The 13,190-nt window shown below is 41.9% G+C and overlaps 1 non-coding gene across 1 annotated transcript; it reads right to left on the minus strand.

Moving 5' to 3' along the window:
* Positions 1-3,631: 3,631 nt before the first annotated feature.
* Trnat-ugu lies at positions 3,632-3,705 on the minus strand. The gene has a single exon. It is a non-coding gene; the product is annotated as a tRNA-Thr (tRNA).
* Positions 3,706-13,190: the final 9,485 nt, after the last annotated feature.

Below are 13,190 nucleotides of genomic sequence, written 5' to 3' on the forward strand. Positions count from 1 at the left end.
GAAGAGAATAGAAGCTTTCGAAATGTGGTGCTACAGAAGAATGCTGAAGATTAGATGGGTAGATCACATAACTAATGATGAAGTATTGAATAGGATTGGGGAGAAGAGAAGTTTGTGGCACAACTTGACTAGAAGAAGGGATCGGTTGGTAGGACATGTCCTGAGGCGTCAAGGGATCACAAATTTAGCATTGGAGGGCAGCGTGGAGGGTAATAATCGTAGAGGGAGACCAAGAGATGAATACACTAAGCAGATTCAGAAGGATGTAGATTGCAGTAGGTACTGGGAGATGAGGGAGCTTGCACAGGATAGATTAGAATGGAGAGCTGCATCAAACCAGTCTCAGGACTGAAGACCACAACAACAACAAGGCCTTCAGCCATGAATGCAATTTGTCTGAAGAATTTTAATGAGATATTGTCTCTTAATATGATTGTCCATTTTCTTTTAACAATATTTTAGTAAGAATTTGCTATCTAGGCCTTCAGTCATCATATCATTTTTTGAGTTATTACTATTGGGGCCTTCAGCCAACGAATAATTTGAATTTCTGGTCAATAAGGCCTTCAGCTGTGAATGCAATTTGTCTAAAGAATTTTTAATTACATATTGTCTTAACAGTCAAAGTTGATAATTGTTGCTCACTGTCAACGTTATATGCCATTGGTTCAAAATAAAGCGGACGTGATTTTAAAAAAAAATACCTGAGCAACCAACGGTAACTGAGTATGTCCCGTCCACACCTATTCCTGCCTTCCCTATGTCCCAAGTTTCAATGGAATTTCTGTAATACGTTTGTCTAGGTAACATATTTATGTGGTAAACATTACAAGATCAAAGGTTAATGTAAGCGCGAGATAAGCCATTGCGAATTTGAGATGCTGGTACATTAATAACCGGTGTAACCGCCAGAATGTCGAGTGAAAGCACGGAAACATGCATGCTTTGTGTTGTACAGATGCCGGATGTCAGTTTGTGGGATGGAGTTTCATGCCCGTTGCACGTGAACCGCCAATACAGGGACTGTTTGTGGATGACGCTGCATTTTTCGTCCGATAGTGTCCCGTATGTGCTCGATTGGAGACAAATCTGGTGATCGAGCAGGCCTAGGCAACATGTCGGCACTCTGTAGAGCATGTTGGGTTACAACAGAGGTATCTGGGCGAGCGTTATCCTGTTGGAAAATACACCCCAGAGTGCTGCCCATGAGTGATAGCACAACAGGTCGAGTCATCAGATTGACGAACAAATTTGCAGTTGGCGTATGTGGGATGGCCAGGAGATTGCTCCTGCTGCTGTGCGATATAGCATCCAGGCGATAACTCCAGATGTAGGTTCTTTGTGACCGTATATTCTCATGACCGCCGCTGCCAGAAATCATGTGCGGTCACTCCATTCCTGTCACGGTTAACTGCAGTATCGCAAATGGAACATTCAGCTTCTCGTAGCCCTACCATACGACCTCGTTAAAACTCAGTGTGGTGTTGATAAAGGCGTCTTTGTCGCCTTAAACGCATTCTTGGCTAACATCGAGTGGCCACGTCTAATCTCATAGATATCTAACGCTCACGACTGTAATAGCGTGCCGGCGGCCGTTGTGGCCGAGCGGTTCTAGGCGCTTCAGTCCGGAACCACGCGGCTGCTACGGTCGCAGGTTCGAAACCTGCCTGGTGCATGGATGTGTGTGATGTCCTTAGGTTAGTTAGGTTTAAGAAGTTCTATGTCTAGGGGACCGATGACCTCAGATGTTAAGTCCCATAGAGCTCAGAGCCATTTGAACCGTTTTTTTTTCTTTTGTTATAGCGTGTGTTTAGAGCGAACCTGATTTGCATCGTCATTGTCGCGCTACTAGCGTCACCCTTATGCGACTGGCGTGATATTCTCAACAGGCATCGTTTTTCAGATGTAGAAACACGCCTACCAACTTTCGTTTATTTCGCACAACTCCTTGGTTCTTGCGATTTTTTTCCGTCATTGTATCTTAATCGCGGACTACATACGTGATACGCTCGACCAAATTCTTGTCCTCCTAATTGTTTTGCGCACCGTATCTTCTCGAAATAATTTACAGAAAACAGTTCAGAATAGCTTCACAGGAAATCCTGTAAGACGTGTATATTTCTATTGTCTATTGTCAAACCACAATTTACGAAAGATGTTTATATTTTATCAATAGTATTAAGTAGGAATAATTAATACTTGCCATGTTGGAAATAACTGAGGTAGCAGGGAATGTGTGCACCAAAGTATTGTTGGCAGAAGAGATCGCACATTGATATAATTTTTAAAAGGGCGGGAGAGACCGCGCATGGAGACACATTAAGAAAAGAGCAGGAAAGACCGCGCATTGATACATTTTGTAATGATAGCAGGGATCGTCTGCACCAGAAAGCATTGTTGGCGGGAGAGACCGAACTTTAGCGTTCGTACGAAGTCAGTCGTACGCGAGATGTGAAGCGAGTCGGTAGCACGTCCGAAGCGAGAGGTTGAGAGGAGCGGTGTGCCTGCCAGCCACTAGCTATGATTTACAAGAGATTATAAACGGATGTACAGAGACATCAGCTAACTATTATCATAAGAGGAACTAATATTATTGAATTTTTTTTTTTTTTTTTTTTTTTTTTTTTTTTTTTTTTTTTTTTTTTTTTTTTTTGAGAAACTCAGTACTACTGAAGGTATGTTTGCGCATTGCTAGTTGTAAAAAGTAAGTCCCATTTGAACGTTTAAAATCATTTCATTCAGAATATAATTAATTTTTTCCAGCAATATTGCATTACTGATTACAGTCCATCCCAAAAACCTTCAACGTAAAACTTTGCAAAATTTTATTGTTGTCAAGAAAAAGCTTAACTATGAATTGAGTAACTTCAGTCAAATTAATTAAAGAAAAACGTCAGCATTGCTATTAAAGAATAACGTTGCTTTCGTAATAAATACAGCCACTTATTATGACAGCCCACCAGCAGCTAATAGAATATAGTAAAACAGAGTAAGTATATTCACGTCGCAGTTCGATGTAGCAGTCAGATGGCGATCCAGTAACAGTAAAAAAGGTAAGGAACAGTTTTGGGTTACTGCAGTAACGACTGAGGGCCACGACGACGACACATTCTATGTTTCGTCGAAATAATCAGAAAATCACTTTTAATAATCAGCATTTAAATTTGTTCTGCGAAGATTGGGAAAGAGAATTAATTTCAAAGGGAAGATTTCATTTGTTATCATTAAGCAAGAGATAGAAATCCTAAGGGAAGGTTTCATAGATTATTGTAGAAGGGAAGGTTCCGTAACAAAAGAGGTATAGAGGAGACGGGAAGGTAAAGTCTTGTCTCTAACACCAGTTTAGATCGGTGTCAGTCAATTGCTGTCCGGTTTCTGCGTTCTTTGACGAACTGAAGACGTGTCGTTTTATCTGCCTCTATGAGCACTAGCCTTTTGCAAGCTACCCGACCCAGTGTCCATCGCATGCTGTTCCGTTCACAATGTTCGCTCGGAGACTGATTGAGACAGACCTGTATTCACCGACAGCAGCAGTTATTGTTGGGCTTGAAACCGTTTTCACGGCCAAGGCGTAAGCCTCAGTCTGCGAAGGTGTTGTTGACATACCTCGATGTGGACAGCTGAAAATGTGTGCCCCGACCGGGACTCGAACCCGGGTTCTCCTGCTTACATGGCAGACGCTCTATCCATCTGAGCCACCGAGGACGCAGATGAATAGCGCGACTGCAGGGACTTATCCTCGGTTAAGAACAGTCAGATTGTGTACGAGATTTAAAATTATACTTCCACTATTTACAGACTTAAGACTTGCATCTGCTTTCCATAAATCCATCATTCACACAGTAGGTAGTTACTTGGCTGTTACAACCAAGTATTGTCAAAAATTAAAGTAATAGACGGAGTTGGCCACCAAAAATTCTTTCTCGGTGTCTCAGATGGATAGAGCGTCTGCCATGTGAGCAGGAGATCCCGGGTTCGAGTCCCGGTCGGGGCACATATTTTCAGCTGTCCACATCCAGGTATATCAACAACACCTGTCGGCAGCTGAGGTTGTCAGTTAGTCATCATTTATTCAAGGGAAAAGCTGCACGGTCATCAACAGTAACTGTTCTTTCGAGAACAAGTTACTGTCTTCGTATATAGAGATTAGATTAGATTAGATTAATTATTCATTCCACAGACCCATAAAAGAGGGAATCCTCCTGGGTGTGGAACATGTCAGATAAACAAATTACAAAAATGCAATTAGAAAAACTTGAGTTTCATTAATTTTAATGATCCTCAGTCAGTAAACAGTAAAATTATGTACATGAATTAAATTTAAACTTCTAATATTTGCAGGTTTAATACCTACATGTGCTTTCAATAAGTCCATCATTCAGACATTTGCTAGTTTCTTGGTTATTACAACCAAGTATTGTCAAAAATTAAAGTAAATTATTCATTTCAGTGATCCTCGGTTAAGAACAGTCAGATTGTATACAAGATTTAAAATTATACTTCCACTATTTACAGACTTAAGACTTGCATCTGCTTTCCATAAATCCATCATTCACACAGTAGGTTGTTACTTGGCTGTTACAACCAAGTATTGTCAAAAATTAAAGTAATAGACGGAGTTGGCCACCAAAAATTCTTTTACATTATGTTTAAATTGTGCCTTGTCTGAAACTAAACTCTTAATGGTTGCTGGTAACTTATTGAAAATATGCGTTGCTAAATAGTGGACTCCTTTCTGGGCAAGAGTAAGTGATTTTAAATCTTTATGTATATTGTTCTTATTCCTAGTACTGATACTGTGTACTAAGCAGTTAGTCGGAAAAAGAGATGTATTATTTACAACAAACTTCATTAAGGAATAAATATACTGAGAAGCTGTGGTTAGTATGCCCAGTTCTTTGAATTTGTTTCGACATGATGTTCTTGGATTTACACTACTCCTTTCTCTTATTATACGCTTCTGTACTCTGTTTGTGGAGTTACCCCAAAATTTGATACCATATGACATAATGGAGTGAAAATAAGCAAAATATGCCAGTTTTTTTTATATTTATATCTGCTATGTCTGACATCATTCGCAATGCAAACACAGACTTGTTTAGGCGCTTTAGCAGTTCGTTAGTATGTTGCTCCCAACTGAATTTATTATCAAGTTGTAATCCCAAGAATTTAACACTCTCAACTTCTCCTATTTCCATGTCATCATATTTTATACACACACCAGAAAGAAATCTCTTGGAAGTTCTGAACTGCATATAGTGGGTCTTTTCAAAGTTTAATGGCGGTGAATTGGCTATGAACCACTTATTAATGTCAGTAAAAATTTGATTAGCTGCACTTTCTAAATGCCTGTCCACCAGGATATTTTTGCGACCACTGCTCATACACCGCGTTACATAGCTGTGTGTGGTACTGTAACCTCCTCCTCACTTATCGACCTTAATGACAGTGAAAAATTAAACCACGTGTACCTAATGGAAATTTGGGAAAAGCAATCGACACTAAAGTTAATCTGTCAGTAAAGAGGGAGGAAGGGTTACATCTAAATGAAAAGGAAAAATGCAAATGAAATTGGTGGAAATTAATTTTGAAAAGGGTAAAGTTAATAAACAAAGTAAATGTTCGGTCGTTACGTTAACAATTAACTGGCGTTAATTAGATATTTGAGATTAGGGGAAACTTACAGTCGCCAGTCCTAGGACAACTACTAAAATAACTGAAAAAGAAAGGTTATTGCACATATAATTAGCACTAAAAGCGTGGCAACTGACGGTTGACACGTGTTATGTGAAAACTGAATGTTTGTCAGAAGTAATAAATTTCGCTACACTGTGACTCAATTTAGCAAAAGAATTCATAAAACCGGAAAATCGAAAGTTAATTTAGTGACTGAATTTAATAGTGAGCTTTGTTTCTGAAGCACTACGAAATTCAGTAAAATTCGGTTAGTCTTGGGCTACCTCAACAATCATTTCAAAAGCTACTTGAATCTACGCAATTTACAAATAAGAGATTTAACTTTGAACTTGAATTAAATGATTCTGAACAATTAAGAATAGTAAAATTTAGTATGTACCAAGCTGAGCTGCAGTCACAGGTAAGCAAAAATATGGTAACAAAACTCGCACTCTTAATTTGTGCTTGTGTAATCTAAATATTGGAGCCAGCTATGAATACCTTAACTGAACTTTGAAATTAAAGCAGTGAAATCGAATGATATTACTTTAATGCTGGCGTTTGAATTTCAACGACACGCGGGTACATTCCGGAAAAGAAAGGGACCCTGTTTGGTAATGCAATTGGGACAACGAGCAAGAAAGGTTCATGCTAAGTTGCTGTAATTTTCTGAGGAAAATGGAGCAATTTTAAAATCTGAGGTCTGCCATACAGTTCTGAAACTTTACGTGCTTCCAGTCTTCCTTGTTGGTTGATTGAAGGTTTGAAGCCGTCGATCGAGGAGGTGGCGACAGTCACTCATTGTCGGCCGTCGCTGTTGCAGAAGCTGGATGTTGGCGCGCCTTCTTCTCGACACGGTCACCAGGCAAAACGGGCTCTTGATGTGCACCAGCTAATGCTTCCCGTCCGCGACACCGTACCAGAAACTATCATAGCAAGTCGAGCGCAATTACATGCTGCCAAACCCTGAAAGCGCGGCAACTGGCGGGAGCGTCACACAACACACCTGCTCTGCCACCCTACTCCAGCCAGACCCTCTCTGCCCGCCCTCCATGCGGCAGAGTTAACACTAGCAAAGATCCCAAACACTTTGGTTCTATCGAGCTATCGATGTAATCGTTCGATAGCATAGTTTCCCCTAGGCCACACCCAGCGTAAAAATACAAATAATATTTACAAAACAAAGCAATTATACCTCGACATATACATACACACACTGCTGGCCACCATAAATGCAACACCTTGGAGGAAGCATCCGAATCAAGTGAAATTTACACCATGAGTTTGCAGCAATGAGATATGCAACTGATTAGAATTTCAGCGCAGACGCACATTACGCGCGCCTGTGGCGCCATCTCATAGCGCCATTTAAGGCTTGGCGATTTCGACGAGTGTACGTTCGGCACGTGTGTTTACCTTGTGGTTGTTTCACAAAACGATCAGTTATGCCTCGTAGACAACAGCGAACATCGTTTGATCAAGTATCCGAGTTCGACAGAGGAAGGATAGTGGCTTACCGAGATTGTGGATTATCATACAGAGAAATCGCTAGTCGTGTTGGACGAAACAAAACAACTGTAATGCGGATATGTGACCGTTGGATGCAGGAGGGTACGACGGACCGACGTGGTCGATCGCATTCACCTCAGTGCACCACTGCACGTGCTGATAGGCAAATTGTGAGCATGGCAGTGACGGATCGCTCAGTGACATCCCGAACCATAGCACAGCACATTGCGTCTGTAACGCATCATCCAGTGTCTGCGCATACCATTCGACGCCGTTTACAGCAGAGTGGTCTGTCCGCAAGACGTCCATTGCTTCGTCTACCATTGACGCAGAACCACAGACGTCTCCGTCGCCAATGGTGTGATGACAGACGGATGCGGACGGCAGAATGGAATGACGTTGTCTTTACTGACGAGGCACGCTTCTGTCTGCAGCACCACGATGGTCGGATTCGAGTGTGGAGACACCGTGGAGAGAGGATGCTGGACAGCTGCATTATGCACCGCCACACTGGTCTTGCACCGGGTATTATGGTATGGGGTAGTTTTGGATATTACTCTCGCACGCCTCTAGTATGCATTGCCGGTACTTCAAATAGCCGGCGCTACATATCCGAGGTGCTGGAGCCAGTTGTCCTTCCTTACCTTCAGGGCTCGGCCACAGCCGTATTTCAACAGGATAATGCGCGACCACACGTGGCACGCATTGTCCAAAGGTTCTTTGTCAATAACCAGATTGAGGTGCTTCCCTGGCCGGCTCGCTCTCCGGATCTTTCGCCGATAGAAAACATGTGGTCCATGGTTGCTCAACGAGTCACCCAGATTACATCCCCAGCTGCCACACCAGATGATCTTTGGCAACGTGTGGAAGCTGCTTGGGCTGCTGTACCCCAGGAACACATCCAACGTCTCTTTGACTCAATGCCGAGACGTGTGGCAGCGGTGATTCCATCAATGGCGGCTACTCTGGCTACTGATTCTGGCAGGAACCACACGTCACAGACGTCTGTAAACGTAATCATTTGATACTTGGTCAACATGTTATCTACAAAATAGATTTTGTTGTGCTACCTCTTGTCTTTCTTGGTGTTGCATTTACGGTGGCCAGCAGTGTATATACAAATAGTAAAACAATTACAATACATAAAGACACAGAAATGTCATATCTTCAGGTAACAAAATAAGGAAACAATTTTATAGTACAATAGATGGAAATTGGAGGATATGCATTTCCGGCATTACAGTACACCATTCCTTGATAAGATATATGGGGCAATCAGCAGAGACATGTAAACAAATCGGGTAACTTATTCAAGCTGTGTGTGTGGGTATTGAACTGGGGACCTATAAACGATGGAGAGGCTTCGTCCCACCGTGGTTCACAAGCCCACAGCAGGCCACAGCAGGCCACACCCACTTCACCGCCGCCCCACACCGAACCCAGGGTTATTGTGCAGTTCGGCCCCCAGTGCCCCCCCTCGGGAACGACGAGTGTAGCCCCAATGTTTGCACTGTAGAGTAATGATGGTGTACGCGTACGAGGAGACAGTCTTTGTGCAGCAATCGCCGACATCAGCGTAACTGAGGTGGAATAAGGGGAACAAGCTCACATTCGCCGAGGCAGATGGAAAACCTCCTTAAAAACTATCCACAGGTTGGCCGGCACACCGGACCTCGATACTAATCCGGCGGGCGGATTTGTGCCGGGCACCGGCGTGCCTTCCGACTCGGGAAGCTTCGTGTTAGACCGCGTGGTTACCCGGGAGGGCTATTCAAGGTGTGGTCATGTGCACGTCCGAAGACGATAGCTTCTACATTTCAATACGTCACGTACCCACGTCGATCCATTCTACTGCGTTGTTTGCAGTCAACCGGCTGTAACATATACACACCACTTTACTGCCGTGACATATGCCAGTGGTGGAGAGTCTTGTCACGCCAATGTAACAGTTCTACACCGTCTACCGTGCAAGAGTGAGTCAGAAACGAGAAGATGCATTCTGCTCGTTGACTTGGCCCCGTTTAGGTGCATGTTGGAGAAATTATTATACAACGGATGCTTACGTAGGAGGGCATGGGGTCCCTGGTATCTCTGCAGTTTTCTTTCTCCAGCCTACGATACGGAGACGTGCTGTTCGATAATAAACGTCTGTTTCATCGTGTACAGCACATCGCCCAGAAAGGGGCGAGGACGGGTCCGCTAATCCCCTTGCCCGGCAGACAAAAGAGTTGAGGGACGCTACCTGGAGGTTTCTGACTTGGGGTTTTCAGCCGTCAGACAGAGAGAGAGAATTAAGTTTCTACCACACACCACTTCAAACTGTAGTAAATACAAGAGATTACATTCTTTTGCTTCACTTGCAGTATCATTCAGCAGTCATTATCAATATCATTTTCATTATAACAACTACTCTTCTTGAATATTCAGAAATATCAAGTGACTCTATACTTGGCGATTAGTAATGTCACTTAATTTTAACTGTTGAATGAGAAGTATAATTGTAAAGGGTGACTCTGAAAAGGGTTCACTTTTGTTTTGGTGTATTGTAAAACACATATACTGTATTTTAAAAGTAATCTGACTTCCATCACACTTTATCCATGCTTTGGACTGGCTAAAGAGCGAAAGTCATTGATGCATGTTTAAAATCAGCTTATAACCATCATCAATATTTTTTAATTTTTATTATTTTTATATACATTGCTATTTACATTTGAACACTATTTTATCTATATACATCTTCTGATAAATACAGTCAAGTTTCTGTAGGTAGGATATGGTTTGAAGCATTCCTTGATCTCACCATCCTCTTCATATTTTTTTACTATTTTTCCCATCCTTTCATCACGTACATATAGACTGTTTTTTTTTTCGTTTACCTTCCATACTCAGTTCTGCCCTCATTAAGGCGCATGCTGAATTTCCTGCTTCTCTTTTCAGACACCTAATAAAGTCATTAATTTTCGAATTTGGTTTAGCAAGCATGTTATTAATTTTGTGGTGCCAACCTTCTACAGAGTTGGTTGTTTGCTGGTGCCGTTTGTAGCAACTCCAAAGGTTGATAGGGGTTTCTTCATTTTCCAACCATCTATCTACCAAGTAGTCAAAAATTCAGAAAATTTGGGGATATCCGGTGTATGTGAATGTATCTCCAGCCAACAATCACATACATCTTCAGGCAGTAGAAACGCCAGCCCAGTACACATGCGAACATGCTGTGTCACTTCTTCGTTTCCTTTGTATTCACGAGTAAGTCCTAGCTCTTGCACTTTTCTCCAGAGACACTTTTTCAAATGGAAATAACATCCATGAACTTCAGTTGTCGGAAATACAACTTAAATTGCTGAAATCGCAGCTGATTCGAAGTCAATGGTCACGTTTGCAGGCTTACATTCTGGAATTTTTTCCATCAAATTTCGCAAAAGACGGACGTACGTCTCTTTTCTTTTGTTTGACAGTAGTGTAAAGGCAACTGGATACATGTTTGTCTCATTATTTGTACTCCCAAAGTCGGCGTGAATGGTGTATATTTGCGAAAACTGTTTGCTGCAGCACTTGAACGTACCATCTGTAAAAAAGTCTTGTTTAGTCCTTAGAGCCTCTCTTTCTACCCTTCCACTAAAAACTATTATCCTCTCTCCTAGTTTGTCGTCGCTTAACAGAAAACTGCTACCATCGTTCATAGCTAGTAAATCTGCCTTTAAGTCAATTTCTTCTCTTGTCGATGGACCTCTCTCATTTCCCTGTGATTTTGCCCGCTGGTAGTACAAAGCTCTCTTCGTTGTTTGCTGCTCTGGCATTTCAGTGACAAAACCATAGCCTCGATTATGCAGGCAACCCAGCTCCTCTGAATATATTTTTGAAATAGACATCTCTTCGTCTCTTGCCCTCTTCTTTGCGTAGTTCAAAGTCTTCCTTACTTCCAACCAAGCGACATCCGGAGGTCCACATTGATGCCCGATTGAGAAAAGCACTGCCGAATCCTTCGTTTTCAGCACTCCTCGGCAGTGGTTTGGTCTCTGTCTTGAACAGCGCCATGTTACTGTCCCACCTTCTTTAGTTCTCTTCACTATGTAAGAATAACCTTCGTAGTGGCAACATGGCTTCCCCTGATTAGTGGTTGAAAATTCCACATCTGAACTACTGTGTCAAAAATACACGAATTGCGCTATGTGAACTCTTCGACAGCCAGAGTGGAGTGGCACTAAGGCTGTGTTTGTGTATCAGACAGTGGGCGGCTGTGCCTAGTACCGGTGGGGGGGGGGGGGGGTAGGGGGGGGGGGCAGGTCCCTGTGTTCGAGGAGCAGGTGGTTTAGTGTCATTAGGATGGCCCGGGCGCGGGTAAGCCCGACACAAAGGGAGCAGGTATTGGGCGCGAATCTCACACATTTCTGGTTGGCCGCGAATCTCACTGGGTGTGGTTTTCATAGGTTTGGTGACGTCCACCTCAAACGAAAGAAATCACCAACTTCTGTCAGACTGTTTTGAGGATCATTCCATGAACATTGCTTGCGTGGCTCCTGAGGTCACATGACCCTGACTTTAATCCTGTTTGTCACGTGCTGTGTAAGGTTTTCCAGCTTTGGGCTCAGATCTGACCAATCAGGGAGAGTTATGGGTGATGGAGGTGTGGTTATGAATCAAGATGGCTGCTCTACGCCTTCTTTGTCTCTTGGAATGTGTGTATCGATAGGTCACAACCGGTATCAGTAGGATCAGGATCCAACTTGGTAGGACCAAAAATTGTGTTTCTCATGTGTGCACATCCGTTGTGTTTCTCTCTTTAAGCGTAGTCAAAATGTCGGCACGTAAAACTTTTTTGATGGTACTGTCAAATCGGCGGGAAACACTGAGTAACCTTTCTCAAAAGAATTCTATTCAACGGTTCTACCTTTTGACCATTTTTCAATACGAAATTCTTCCAGTTTCTCGCAGATTGCTGTGTGATGTTCAACGTTAGTTGTATGAGCTTTCTACGTAATTTATCTATACATGAAACACTGAATGTTCTTAAACCTTCCTCCTCGTGTAACATGGACTTAAAGAGGTCGTATTCAGACTTAAGAAATCGTATTTAACTGCTGTGCAATACTGACTGACTATCTGTTGGCCCTGTTCTGCGCTTGTGAATAGTATCGTGAAACAAAACTTGAACCATAGTGAAATGCTGAAGTTGAAATAATGAAAGTGAACTTAATTAAATCGCAAAAGAAACTAGTTGTGTACTCATGGAAAACTGTTGTACTGAAACTCAATACTGAAGTATGTTATGAAAATTACGTAATATGAAGTGCAATATCTAACTTGAAATATCGACAAAATGAAATATTGTTCAACGTGGAACAAAATAATCGTTTAAGATTACCTTCTCTGTTCACTGTAAATTAATCTGCTTACTTAGCACAACACCTGAAAATTCTGACTTTATGCCGTTTGCTGACAAGAATGCAACGTGAGATCTGCCCTCAAAGGAAAGAAGCTTGCCTCTTGCTCAACGTGCTGTTTTGTGTCTTGTGTATCGACGTTCTCGAAAGCCAATTGAAATCAGCAAATGAAGCAACTAAACAATAGCAACCTACTCGCTACTGAATTTTTCCTTGGTTGTCAAAGACAATCTTTGTCTGCGTGCGGCTTAAGGTGCAATGAACGCAATACAAGACACTTGAAACGTCACTAAAAATGATGGAGGAGTGTTTTAATTCCAACAAAAGCGTTCTTGCAAAATTAAACTCTGATTATTGTTAAAAAGGAGTGTACAGCATAAGATGACTCTAACAATTACGAAATTCTTTCATTAAAAAAATTACTGACATTTAAACCGATTGTGTAATTTGTGACATAATGAAAGCAAAGAGATCAAACCAACACTTATCATGAATACTATTAGTTGTCTAAGAGACAAAAATTTCCTTCAATTAATAGTTCTGACAAACAAACATTTTTTTTCTTGTGCGTGCACAGCTTATCTTGAAATATTCCTTCAAAAATCTTCTCTGTCCATTCAC

The sequence above is a fragment of the Schistocerca piceifrons genome, chromosome 3 (genome assembly GCF_021461385.2).
Source record: "Schistocerca piceifrons isolate TAMUIC-IGC-003096 chromosome 3, iqSchPice1.1, whole genome shotgun sequence".
NCBI classification, from domain to species: Eukaryota; Metazoa; Arthropoda; class Insecta; order Orthoptera; family Acrididae; genus Schistocerca; species Schistocerca piceifrons.